Genomic DNA, 12553 nt, shown 5'->3' on the forward strand with positions numbered 1-12553 from the left:
ATCATTCATGTGGTGGTGGTTTGTTTTGGCTCTTTTTTTCAATTTTTTCACATGAATATTTAGATCATGGTTTCCCAAACTTGGGGGTGTGAAGAAATTCCAGGGGAGAGGGCATGAGGCAACCCAGCCCCTCCATAATTCCCCTATCCAAAAAAAGAGCTGGCCTTTGCATCTGGCTCTCAGCCCTGCTATTTCATGTGGTGACCCACCACAGATGCTATAAAAGCTGGAAGTTGGCAAAGACCCACGTGGAGCTAGCTGCCTTCTGCAAAGGTGAGAGATTGTGGGTTGGGGGGGAGGGAGAGGAGGAGGAGTTAGATGAGGGGGCTGGAGGTGCCTGGCTCAGGTGATGGGGATGAGGTAAGAGCTGGGGCTGGTAGCACCTGGCTTTGTGTGAGGGGAGGGGCTTGGGCAGCTAGCTGGCTTGTGGGAGTTGTGGGACTTGGATGGCTGGCTACAGCATTGTGGGTCTCAGGCTGTTGGCTGGCCCCTGCCACATGGGGCTTGGGCATCTGGTGGGTGGGTGACTGGTCCTAGCAGTGGGAGGCTCAGGTGGCTGGTACTGGCAATGCAGGGCTTGGGCTGGCAGGTGGGGGGCTGGCCCCAGCAGCGTGGGGTTTGGGTGGCTTGGGCTGGTGGGTGGACAGCTGGCCTTGGTAGTGTGGGGCTTCAGTGGGTGACTGGCCTGTAGCAGTGGGCTCTGCTGGCTCTGGCTGGTGGGAGGGTAGCTGGCCCTGGCAGCATGGAGCTTGGGCAGGTGGCTCGGGCAGCTGGAGTGGGTGGCTGGCCCTGGCAGCGTAGGGCTCAGGAGGACGGCTGCAGTTCTGGCAGTGCAGGTCTCAGGCAAGCAGGCGGCTGGCAGCTGGGGCTGCACTAGGCACCCTCAAAGGGCCAAGAAAAACTATTTGTGCTTATTTTTAATTTTAAATAACACTATATCAAGTTTTTGTGTTTATTTTAAGTTATGAATTGCATTTTTTGTTAAAAGGGGTTTTGGATGGTGGTAAAGAAGAGGTGAGAGGGGTATGTGAGGGTTTCTCAAAAATCAAAGGTGGGGCATGATGCCAAAAAGTGTGGGAACCACTGATTTAGAAGCTCACTAGGTATCAGTAAATGTTACAGTTATCACTTGTGCTTAAGCCAGGCTCCTTGCAGGAGTGGATTCAGTGCTGTTTACATTTACTGTTCAGTCCCCTGGCTGCCTGTTACTGTCATTAGGGGGCTAAAATAGTGCTACCTTGGTGTACAGTTGGTTGAATTATAGCTGGTAGGCCAGAAATTGAGACAGTGGCTCTGTTGTCTTTCATGCTTCTTACACTTTGGGGGTGCTGCCTCCTGCTGCAGACTCAAAGCAGACCCTTGTCTTGAGTGTTGCTTTTCACTTGTGACTGGCTGCAAGGTAGGCTGCATCTGTTCCTAGGAACCTGACCCTCAGGGAGAGGCCTGTGGATCTTTCCAACGATAAAGGTGTTCTGTATGTGAAGAGAAGGAGTTGGGGTGGGGGAAAGCAGGAGGTAGTGGAGCCTTGTTTCAAGGGGAGATGAGAGGGTATTCTTTCTGGGGGTTCAGAAATGAGGCTAGGTGAGTCCACCCTGAAGATGGCTGCAAGAGAAGGGGAAATCCTGGTGGGGATGGAAGGAGAAAGAGGTGCAAGACAAGGGTGAGGGAAATGGGATTGGTAAGGGAATTTTGTTCCTTTTCCCATCAGGAATGGTGAGGAAGAAGAAATCGGAAGCCATGTCTCCTTGCTGCTGCAGTTTTGTTTCTTCCACTTATTTTTCCAAAGCTCTGTATTCCTCCCATGAACATCACGCCATGTCTCAACATCAGGGTCCCTAGTTCGTTAAAGGGTAACCATGCAACAAAAATCTGGTTCAAGACAGAGTCTAGCATATGAATGAAAATGTAAGTGAGCAGCTTAGAAATCACTTGCCTGTGTCATTTTGTTTGGATGAGAGTAGCAGCATGTTTGACAGCATCAAAGCTAGTGAAATGAAGCTGGAAATAGTCAAGACAGACTTGGACAGGGGAAATCTAAATTATTTCCCTTTGCTGAGGAAACATCTGGAAAACTCAGCTGCTTTCAGGGACAATGCTGGCACCAGCAAAGAAATGCACCAGTCATAATTTTGATATAAATAGGAAGTCAAGGGAAATGTTTTCAGAAAGTTCTGGCAGACAAATATGTTAGAAATTTGAGGTCATTGATGTACGAGCAGCCATGATAACATTTTTCATAGAAAGAATTACAGATGCTTTGCTGTAACTACTGTCAGAATCAGAGGATATTATGCGAGTTAAAGCTCTTTAATGGGACCATTAGACATTTCTCAATTTCCTTGGTTTTACAGAATTGGAGCCCAAAAATAGAGTTAATGGCCAGGCTCTAGGCTAGGGATTTCCCAGGTGTGAAGTGCACGTGCTTGGAAGTGGGGAGTAGGAAGGGGCACAGAATGTGTTTAAGCTGCTGGATCTGTTTGAGCTCTGTGGAAGTCTTGGAGAGAGACAGAGACTTGAGGTAGCTGTTCTGACGAAAGACCAGTGGTACCTGAGCAGAGACTTCAGCAATAATGAGCAGCCTGTGTGCCGTTTGGTTCCTCTCCTGGTTAAGGAAACATGACTTGTGTACATTTTGTAAATAAACTACACAAATGCTACAAAATTCTAACTCTGCATCTTTGACTTATACTTCAAGAGGGAAATTGACCTACAAGATCCCAACACTTTCTACCACCAGGCAATATTAAAATACAATAAAATACAAAACTAGAGTTAAGAAGCTGCTTTTCAAAATTCACGATGAAAAAAATCCAGCTGTATGCTAGTAAACTGCCACTGCACCTACAATATGCCATGTGAGAGTGAGCACTTCTTTTGTAATTTCTTAGCACCAATAAATAAAGGGTTTGCCATTACTGGAACAGGAGGTAGTGCACTAATATACGTACAAACAGTATATAAAATCACCATTTCGTTCTCTGACATCATGGCCATGGATATACTGTGAATGGAAATGGTTCTTGGAATAATGTTCTCCTTTCCTGAAGTTATATGCTTTATTACCTTCTTCCCACCTCAATCTCCCTTGTCTCCCATCTAACCTCTCTTTTTAATCCACAAAGATTCATGTCTGCCAATATGCTTTTGCGGAGTCCCCTGACGAGCCCATTGTGTAATAACATAGGTCCCTTCTCCACAGCCTCTAGATGATTCTGAGTATCATATTCATGCCATGATCTCTCCATAGAATAGGGTGTTTGGGTCAAGAGTTTGGGGCTCAGTTTTGACTTCTCTATATGAAAGAAAAGCATTCTGTTCTGTCAATGCCCCACTAGACTAGACTAACAAACACTGGCCACTTTTTAAGAGATGTCTGACCCTGCCAATATTGCTATCATACATTATTGTAAAAAGTGATGCAAACATTTTAATTTATTAATTACAGTAGTGTCTCAGAGTACATGAGGGTTCTGTTCTACATGCCTTTGTGTAAACCTGGATTTTGCATAAGTGGGGGTCTGGTTTTTTCTCTGGCAGAGCACATGTTCTGCAGCTGGGGAAGCAGCAGAATGGTAAGTCCTGGGGTGGGGTGGCAGTTGGGGAAGGTTAAGCCTAGCAGTGGGTTGGGGCTGCAGGGATGTGAGGGGTGGAGTTGCGCCAGAGCTGCATGCAGGTGATGAGCCAGCAGGGGGTTTGAGCCGGGGCCAGGGAGGTTGAGCTGGAGCTGTGCCTGAGGGGTGGTGAGCTAGAGCCAGAGGTGGGGGTGAGGGGTGAACAGGACTTATGCGTGGGAGGTGAGTGGAGCTGGGAGGGCTGAGTGGGGTTGAGCCAGGGCGGGGGAAGCGAGTTAAGCATAACTGGAAATCGTGGTACTGGGTTTACTATAGGAATCGGAGTCAGACATGTAAGAGTGGGGTTGCGTACTCTGAGATCTTATGGTACTGCAAAATCCTATCAGCTAATCTATTTTATGAACACTGCCATGTTTGGCAGTTATGACTTTGTACATACCTACAGTGTGCTTTTTGGATAACTATTGTGGTTTTGTGCATTCGTGCATAGCTGTGTTGGCAACTCAAGTCTTTGAATAACACGTATTTTGCCATCATAGTTTCATTTGTACAGCTCAGCTTTCTGTTTCAGATGCAGGATTAATAGTTTTCCAGAGGAAATTGAATATATTCCTTTGCTTAACTATAGTTATGTTGTTTACAGTATGCTTTTGCCATTCTTAAGATTTTCAATAGGCATTAGTCCCATGGGATTTGCGTGACCTCTGCTTGTGCCTGGGACTGCGAGTGAAAATGTGCTGATGTTGATAGGAGAACCAAATACTCAGACAACTTGAAGAAACACAGGGAAAATGAATTTAAGAATGGCCAGATTTTTAATGTGCAGGATTTTTTTCTCAACAGCACTAGTGAAAGTACAGATTTGTAAAATGTAGGTTCTCTTTCTATCCAAGGAACTTAATTTGGCTAGCATATTTGAAAGAAGAATCATGTCATGAGCTCTGCGCTTCTAGAGTTAAATCTAAAAGAGACAAATAATGCGTGCTTCAACTTTGGTAAAAGTTATCCCCATAATAAAATGACCTATTACTCAAATTAATTTGGTTTAGGGATTAACTTTTACAATTAGAAAAGTTTTTTTTATTTATTTTCTCTAAGAAACTTAACTCTAGAAAGATGGAATTCGCCTTTCAAGTGTGCTAGTGAAATAAACCATGAGTGAAACTATGTATAATTATATGTTCCTTTGAAGGCTCTGATTCAGCTTCAGAATCTAACTGGCTTCAGTGGTGTCTAAGCTTAGGTATTTGCTTAACTGCTTTGCCAAATCAGGGTCTTCATTATGGTATGATTACGTCTGCTTACAGGTGGGACCAGACCCTTCAGTGTTTATTTGGGCAGAGATACCTTTGGCTTACAGTGGCTTGGCACTCTTAAAATGGGACTGGACAAAGTGCTAGGAAATTGGGCAGCTTCTCTTCACAAAATTTTATATAAATTAAACTACATCAAATGGGATAGATTTCCTTAAAATATAAATTCTCTCAAAATGTCATATCCTCATTCATCAGACTTCATTACCACAGGAAATTATAGTTAAGCTGCACAAAAGCTTTTCGTGACTAAAGTCAATATTTATAAAATGCCAAGAATGTAAAAAATTCAAACCTTAACACTGTAATTGTAATCTGAATTATGAGTGCACAAGTTCAACTGTTAATATTTTTATCACAAGTCATATGAATTTTTATTAATACTTAACACATTTGCACATGCCAGTGCTATAGAAGTAGTTTGTGTGTGTCAAAAGGACATGGGGTGGGTTGCAGCCTCCTTTATTCAGGATGTCAAGAATTTTTGTACTCTTTCCCATTAGTGACTGCTAATGGAACAATTTTGCTCTATCTGCAGGGGTTGGGATTTTCATTAGAAAACTATAGGGAAGCTTCAGAAATAAGCTCTTGAAACTCCATCATAGGGATCTTTGATTCAAGGTTTAATTCAATTATGTTTGGACAGCACTTTGTGATCCTGGGATGGAGGGTGCAATATAATTCCAAGGGTTGAGATGAGAGCTTGATTATTGAATTTACTTATGCTATTTGTATTTGGTTTTAAGTCAGTAAAACTCCAAAGGTCTGGAAACTGAAGCTCATTATATCAGTTTTTCCCTCATAATTTTTCTTTACGAGGCAGAAGGGGAGAAAGCACTGTATCAGTAATTCTATTAAAAAAAAGTTCTATTCAGACATCATTCAATTTGAACAATTAAGTGAAAAAGTGCCACATCAAGGTACCACACACAACGGTAACTCTTCCTTCTTCTGAGTATGTAATAGAACTAACTATAAGCTTGTTCTGAACAAAGAGAACCAATTATTCATTCATGAAAAGCTTTCAGCAGATTGCACTTAGCATACTCTCAAACTTACATAAAACATAGTAGTGAAAATATGCTAGCATTTGTAAGTGCAACTACCCTCCCTGACATAAGAGGAGAAACTGTTCGTCGGGGTGACAGCCGGACTCTCCCAGGTCCTGTCAGGGGCAGCAGCCAAGAGTCAGTTATGCCCGGCCCCAGGACTCGGCCAGCCGGTCTGGGGCCGCCCCCACCGCTTGCCCCTATTACAGGGAGCTCAGGGACATCCTGGGCCCCTAGGACACCTCCTCCTTCCCCAGCCACCCTTGACACCAAGGCCAATGAGCCCCAGCGGGCCTTGGATCTGGAGTCCGGCCCAGAGGCCAGCCCCGCACCCCAGGGCCTGCCCGAGGAGCCCCCCCTTGGGACAGCAGAGGAGGGGTCCAGCAGCAAGGAGTGGGGGGGCTCCTCACAGTCCTTCTCTCCTGGAGCACGAGCTGGGCATCTGCCCATCGGGGTTCCCCGACCACGGCAATGGACGGTCAGGTACGTACCCCACAGGGCACATACCCCCAGGCCATGGGGCGGGGGCACCAGACACAACTGGGGGCCTCACACACCCCCAGTGGACCCCAACCGCCCAGCCACAGCATGGTCCCAGGATGGCGGCATGGCCATCAGCGTCCATCAGCACCCACACCCATGCACAGCACTATGCCCTAACCCCGGGGCCAATGGGGACACCCAACAGGGACATCACACCCACCGACAGGGATGGAGACCCAGCACCCAAGGGGAGGGGGCAGGAGGAATGGGCCCTGGGCCAGGGCACAATACTAACAGCCTTTCCTTCCCTCTCTGCAGCTGCACCATCCGACGCCCCAGGCAGCCAGGCACCCTGCATTGTCCCCGAGAGCCTTCCAGAGGTCAGCCACCACCAGTGCCTGGGGACACCCCCAAGGCCAGGGAGATGGTCATGCCACCACCAGACCCAGGGGATGGCCCCTGTGGACCCCCAGCTCCTGTCAGCTCTCTGGCAGGAGACGGAGGTGGCCAAGGAGAGATTCCGGTTCGACTGGGAGGAGTCCACCCGGCACTGGGCGGTGTGGCGGGAATTCATGGGCATATTCTGGGACATAGCCAGGTTAATCGGGGAGGCTGTTGCCCGGCTCCCGCCACCCACTGCCCCCCATGCCACCTTCCCCACTGCTGTACCCGATGACCCCCACCGCCCCACCTGTCGCTCCCCCTGCCGCGCCGCCTGCATTGCCGCCTGACATCTCACCTGCTGTGCCGCCTGCCACCCCACCTGCTGCCCCAACTACTGCACTGCCTGCCGTGACACCTGCCAGCCCCCCCAAGCACCGGAGCCCACTGGGGCTGAAGACCACCTGGTAGAGGCATCCTGGCCATACCTGCCGGTCCTCCTGGCACCCAGCCGGCCACGCTGGGGACCGCAGACAAAGGGGGGGTCACGCCCCTCTACACCCAACCCAGACTGATGGGCCAACGGCTGAGCCATCCGCTGGGCCCCATTTGTATATTGTTGTCCCCCTTGTATATATTTGTCCTCCTTTGTATTTTGGTTGTGCACATAACACAGTTACCAGTTTTCAATAATTCAGTTTTATTTTCCGAAGAACCTGAGACATGTGCTTGTTGAGGGGATGGTGTATGTGCAGTGGGGCCAGTGTGTGTGGGTCCCTCCAGGGAAGGCCAGAGAGGTGCTCAGGGGTCTCCCTGATCAAAATGGGCCCCCAGGGCCTCGCGGACCTGTACCCCCTTGTGGTGGGCCTGGCAACTGGTTGTGGCGGCGGGCTGGGGGAAGCCTGTATGGGCAAGGAGGCACCTCCCCGGGTAGCCCCCCGACCAGCCCTTCCCTTCCCGGTACCCTTCCCTTCCCAGCCCCACAGCCGGGCCCCCATCCCCGCCTCCCCCACAGAGGCTGCATGCCCAGGCCTCCTTACCTCCATGATGACGGCCCCAACTGTGGCCTTTCCCATTCCAAACTGGTGTCCGATAGAGCGGTAGCTGTCTGGAGTGGCCAGCTTCCAGATGGCTATTGCGACCCTCCTCTCAATGGGGAGGGTGCACCGCATCCATGTGTCCTGGTGCCTCAGTGCGGGGGTGAGCCACTGGCAGAGCTCCAGGAAGGTCTGCTAGTGCATGCAGAAGTTCCGCAGCCACTGGTCGTCGTCCCACTCCCCCATGACCAGCTGCTCCCACCACTTGGAGCTGGTGGGGTAGCTCCAGAGATGGCGGAGCACCCAGCGGGGGAGGAAGAGGGGAGCCCAGTGTTCAGGGGCATCTCCATCTGTCCCCTGGGAGTGCGCCTCTGCCAGGAGGGCTTCCAGCTGCTGCTGCTGGCAGTCCATAGCTGCTGTGTGTCAGTCCGCGAGAGTGTGACTAGCAATCTGCAGACCTCATGCTGTGCAGGCCGGGTGTGTCTGGGAGGGGTCCTATACAGGAGCGGTTTGCTGTTGCTCCGGAAGGGCTAGTCCAGCCTGTGACCCTGTCCACGGGCTTTCCTGGCCCCTTATTTCGCTGGGTAGCGCTGTATATGTGGACGCTCCACATTTCCTTTCATGGTGGCTCCTTTTGACGTTCCCCGTCGCTACTTCGACATTGAATGTTAACGGCACCAGCCCGGGAGGACGTGTAGATGATACACATCGAAGTAGCCTATTGCAATGTTTTTACTTTGAAATAGGTTACTTTGATGTACTGTGCTAGTGCAGACATAGCCCATGTAGAAATTTTTCTATGGTTTCACTGGCTTCTTGCCACAGTACATACAGGTGTCAGATTTCCTTTGTTCTTACTAATCACTTCATGTTCATACTTCTTTATGCTTCTGTTCTGTCTTCCCTTTCTTTGAGACATGGATTGTTGACTGCTATTCCTTGCATACCGTTTTCCTCCCATCGTTTCTGAATACCCATCCAAACATGTTCATCCCCACCCACATCTTTTTTCAGTCTGTGCTGCGAAGTCATACTCTTTCATTTGGCTAATATGTTACCTTTTTTTCCTGACATTCTTCCTTCCATCGGGCTATCACTTGAGATTTAGATCACTTTTGGTATAGTCTTTTTTGGTGCGAGGGTGTACCGCTTACATTCATTTGGAATTCCTTGCTTACATCTTTCTCTTATATTCAGCTTCTTGTTCAATAATTGCCCTGTGTCACTTTTCAAACAGGACACTGAATACAGCAATGCAAGTTTTGGGTTGTTTTTTTTTGAGATGTTTTTCTTTATGAATCCTCAAGCAGTCCTTTCAGGGTTTCTTCATCAAAACTTTCAATGCCCCGTAATAAAATCAACTTTAGAGAACATGTTCAGTATGTTGAAACGCTCACACTTCCTAGGGAATTGTGATATCGTGTGAACTTTTGGCCCCAATGAAGTCAATAAGAAAATTTTCACTGACTTCACAGGATCCAGGATTTTGCTCACTGACCCACCTTAGAATCTGACAATGCAGCTAAACTAGTTATTTAACTCAGCATTCCCATATAGGATCAACTTTAAAAGGGAGAATAATTCCACTGTGCACTGAAAAATTCAACTTCATTGAAAATGTTAGCATTCATTAGAATTATAGCCTATGGTCTAGTTAGTGCAAAGTAAAACCATTGTGGTGCTGCATCTCTTCAATAAATGTAGAACTAAGGTCAGCAGTCTACAAAAGTATTCATTTTCAAAGCAAGCTGTCACTGATGCTTTCAGAATTACATCTGTTTCATTTATGAAACCGAAGTCAGTCTTATAAAAGGCTTTTAAACTCCATTGCCTGTTTATTGATCCATTCTTATCTGGAGCTTAACAACTGCTTCTGTGAGCTCTATTGTCATATAAATTATGACAAAATCCACAACAACCAACAAAGAGAAAATTCATACTATTAAATCCTGTCAAATCTACCTAAGGTAACTAGATAGATAAAAATCACCACTACTAGCACGATCTAACTGCACATTTGTTTTGCTAACAGTCAAAATTTAGCCATAAGATAGTTAGCAGCAAAGTACTTTGGAACACCTATAAAACCTTTCTTACATAATTAGAGTAGACCTCTATGTTTTGAATTGAAAAAGGAAGGAACAGCAGAAATTATTTGAACACATTATTGAAAATTACTTCCAGAACTACTACTAACTCACACTTAGTGGATTCAGATACGCCCCTTGTGTTCGTAATATTGATGGACAGGTCATGCATTGCATGCTTCATTTGAAATTACAGCTAATTTGAAAACAATTAGGTTCTTTTTTGCATACAAAACTTTTGCATCAAAATCTGTGCATGCTGTTTGTTGACTGTAGTTGGTAACGTGTTTCATGGATGAGGTGTGTCTCAGATATGCACTTTTCATGTAGATTACTAGTCTGTGGAAGCCTTCAAAATGAGACACAAGAGATGGGTGCACATAGCATAAGTCTATCTTTAGTTGCATTTTTCTTTGCTATTAGATCACACAACACAGGTCACGTTATATTATTTTATACACATAATGGTGTAGAGATCTTGTTCCAGAATAGTGTGGCTCCGGAAAGCCAGTGTCTTTTACTTGCCGAGCCTAAGTATACAGGAAGCTCTACAGCAATCAACTTCCATCTTATGCAGTCTTATCTAAGCCCACAAGATTCAGTGCAGCTTCAAAGCCTTAGTTTGAAGGGAGAGCACTCTAGACACATACCACAGGACTAGACAATTACAAGCTGTAGTTAAAACCAAGAATTTTGCACTTTAAAATTTATTAGATAAACTCAGGCTGTAAAGTTTTGATCCAGAGCCAGTTTCCTGAGACCAGATCCAAACACCTCTGAACCGATCTTCAACTTTTTTGTTAACCTAGTTGATAGAAGAGCATTTATAATGGGAAGGCAGTATTCACTTTCAAGTTAAGGACCAGATTCTGATACCTTCTTTTGTGTTGAGAGCGTCTTGGTCCATGAATAGTCCCATTGACTTCAAGGCTGATACTTAAATTAAGATGCCCCTCAGAATGAGGGTGTCAGAATCTGGCCCTCAGCTTACACCAAGCCTCCATTATTGCCCACAAATTTTGGGGTGGAAATTGGCTTGGCCTGAACATTTATTTGCACATTTACTGTGAGGGTGAAGGAGAACATGTCTGCAGTTTGAGGAAAAAATATAAAATTGTTCCTGCTCTATAAAGTCATTATAAAATAGACTCCAATTTGGAATTTTGACTGTGTAACATTTCTTGTTTTTCCTGTATCTTGAGATAGCATATCACTACTCTTCAAAATTTTCATATAGTTAAATAAATATCCTTGAAGATTCACAGGCCGGATGGATTATGCAAAGCTATTAACAATTCTGTAGTAGATAAATTTGAGTCCCAATCCTACTCCCTTTTATTTCAAATCATGGACCCATGCTTGCAATATATAATAGCAGTGGTACTCTGGGAACAGTGTCAGATTCATTTGTGTGATCCTGTTGTAAAACAGCTGGTTGACATTTAGAAAGAACAGAGGCCTGTGGGACTTGGGTTTCTTTCTTATCTTGTCACTTATGCGTTTTAATTATTATTATAGGAGCCCTTCCATAGCTAAGGTTGTAATCCCAGTCCCATTGTAATGCAAATTGTGATTCCTGTTCTAATTCCAAAATTCCCTTCTCCCTAAAAAGTCTACATTGTTCTAAAATGTAGAAAGTTTCTCCTTGACAACCAGAGCACCTTCTAAAAAAGTTGATTAAATTGAGACTTGAACATTTTTAAATGTCTATAGTGTCTACTTTTAGTTTGTGTTCCTTTTTTATGCAAAAAACAAAACAAAACAGTGAATGTTACAATTTGAAACAGGTAGCTTTTGACATTGGCCTTTGCAAGAGCAGTTTGCATGGATAGGAATAGTTAAAGTAAAATAGTTTAAAAACTGTTTGTTGTTATTTGAAAACTAGGTCTGATCTAGTGTCATGGAAGTTGCTGGAGAAAGAACATAGCAGGAGAGACACTGTTGAATACTGAAAAGAAATTCCCAAAGCAGATAAAATTACTTTTACAGAATTCCATACACAATGACTTCTTGGTTGAGCAGCAATATGGATACATTAGCAACTATTTTTTTTCCAAACTGGGCAACTGAGAAACAAAGGGTGAAGTCCTGGCCCCCTTGAAATCAAATGGCAAAATTCACATTGTCTTCAAGAGGGCCAGAATTGCACACACAGAATTAGCCAACTGATAAAAGGTTACTTGGGAAGCTTGTTGAGATGATCGAACTAGTTATTATTCACATGCCTCCATGCTCACTTGCAAATTGCTTCAAATCACTGTGGCCACATCAACACTAGCAAGGGCTTTCAAAATATTTTTCAAAAGAAGGGGCTATTTCAAAATATCCAGCAGAACATCTACACACAAAAAACGTTCTTTTGAAATTAAATTGAAAGAATGCAATGCACCTTTCGAAAGCGCTCTTCCACTCCTGTTTCAGGGAGAACACCTTCTTGTGAAAGAATACATGTGTAGATGCTCCACAGGACTTTTTTTTTTTTTTTTTTTTTTTGACAGAACAGTCCTCCTGGTGCCTGATTTTTTTGATCCCTGGCCTGTTCTTTCAAAAGAGTTGGAATGTTTGGACGTTTTCTTTTGAAAGACCACATCACTCTTTTGATCTGCTTTTTTGGTGTGTGGATGCACTCTT

This window comes from Carettochelys insculpta, chromosome 4 (assembly GCF_033958435.1).
Source record: "Carettochelys insculpta isolate YL-2023 chromosome 4, ASM3395843v1, whole genome shotgun sequence".
Taxonomy (NCBI): domain Eukaryota; kingdom Metazoa; phylum Chordata; order Testudines; family Carettochelyidae; genus Carettochelys; species Carettochelys insculpta.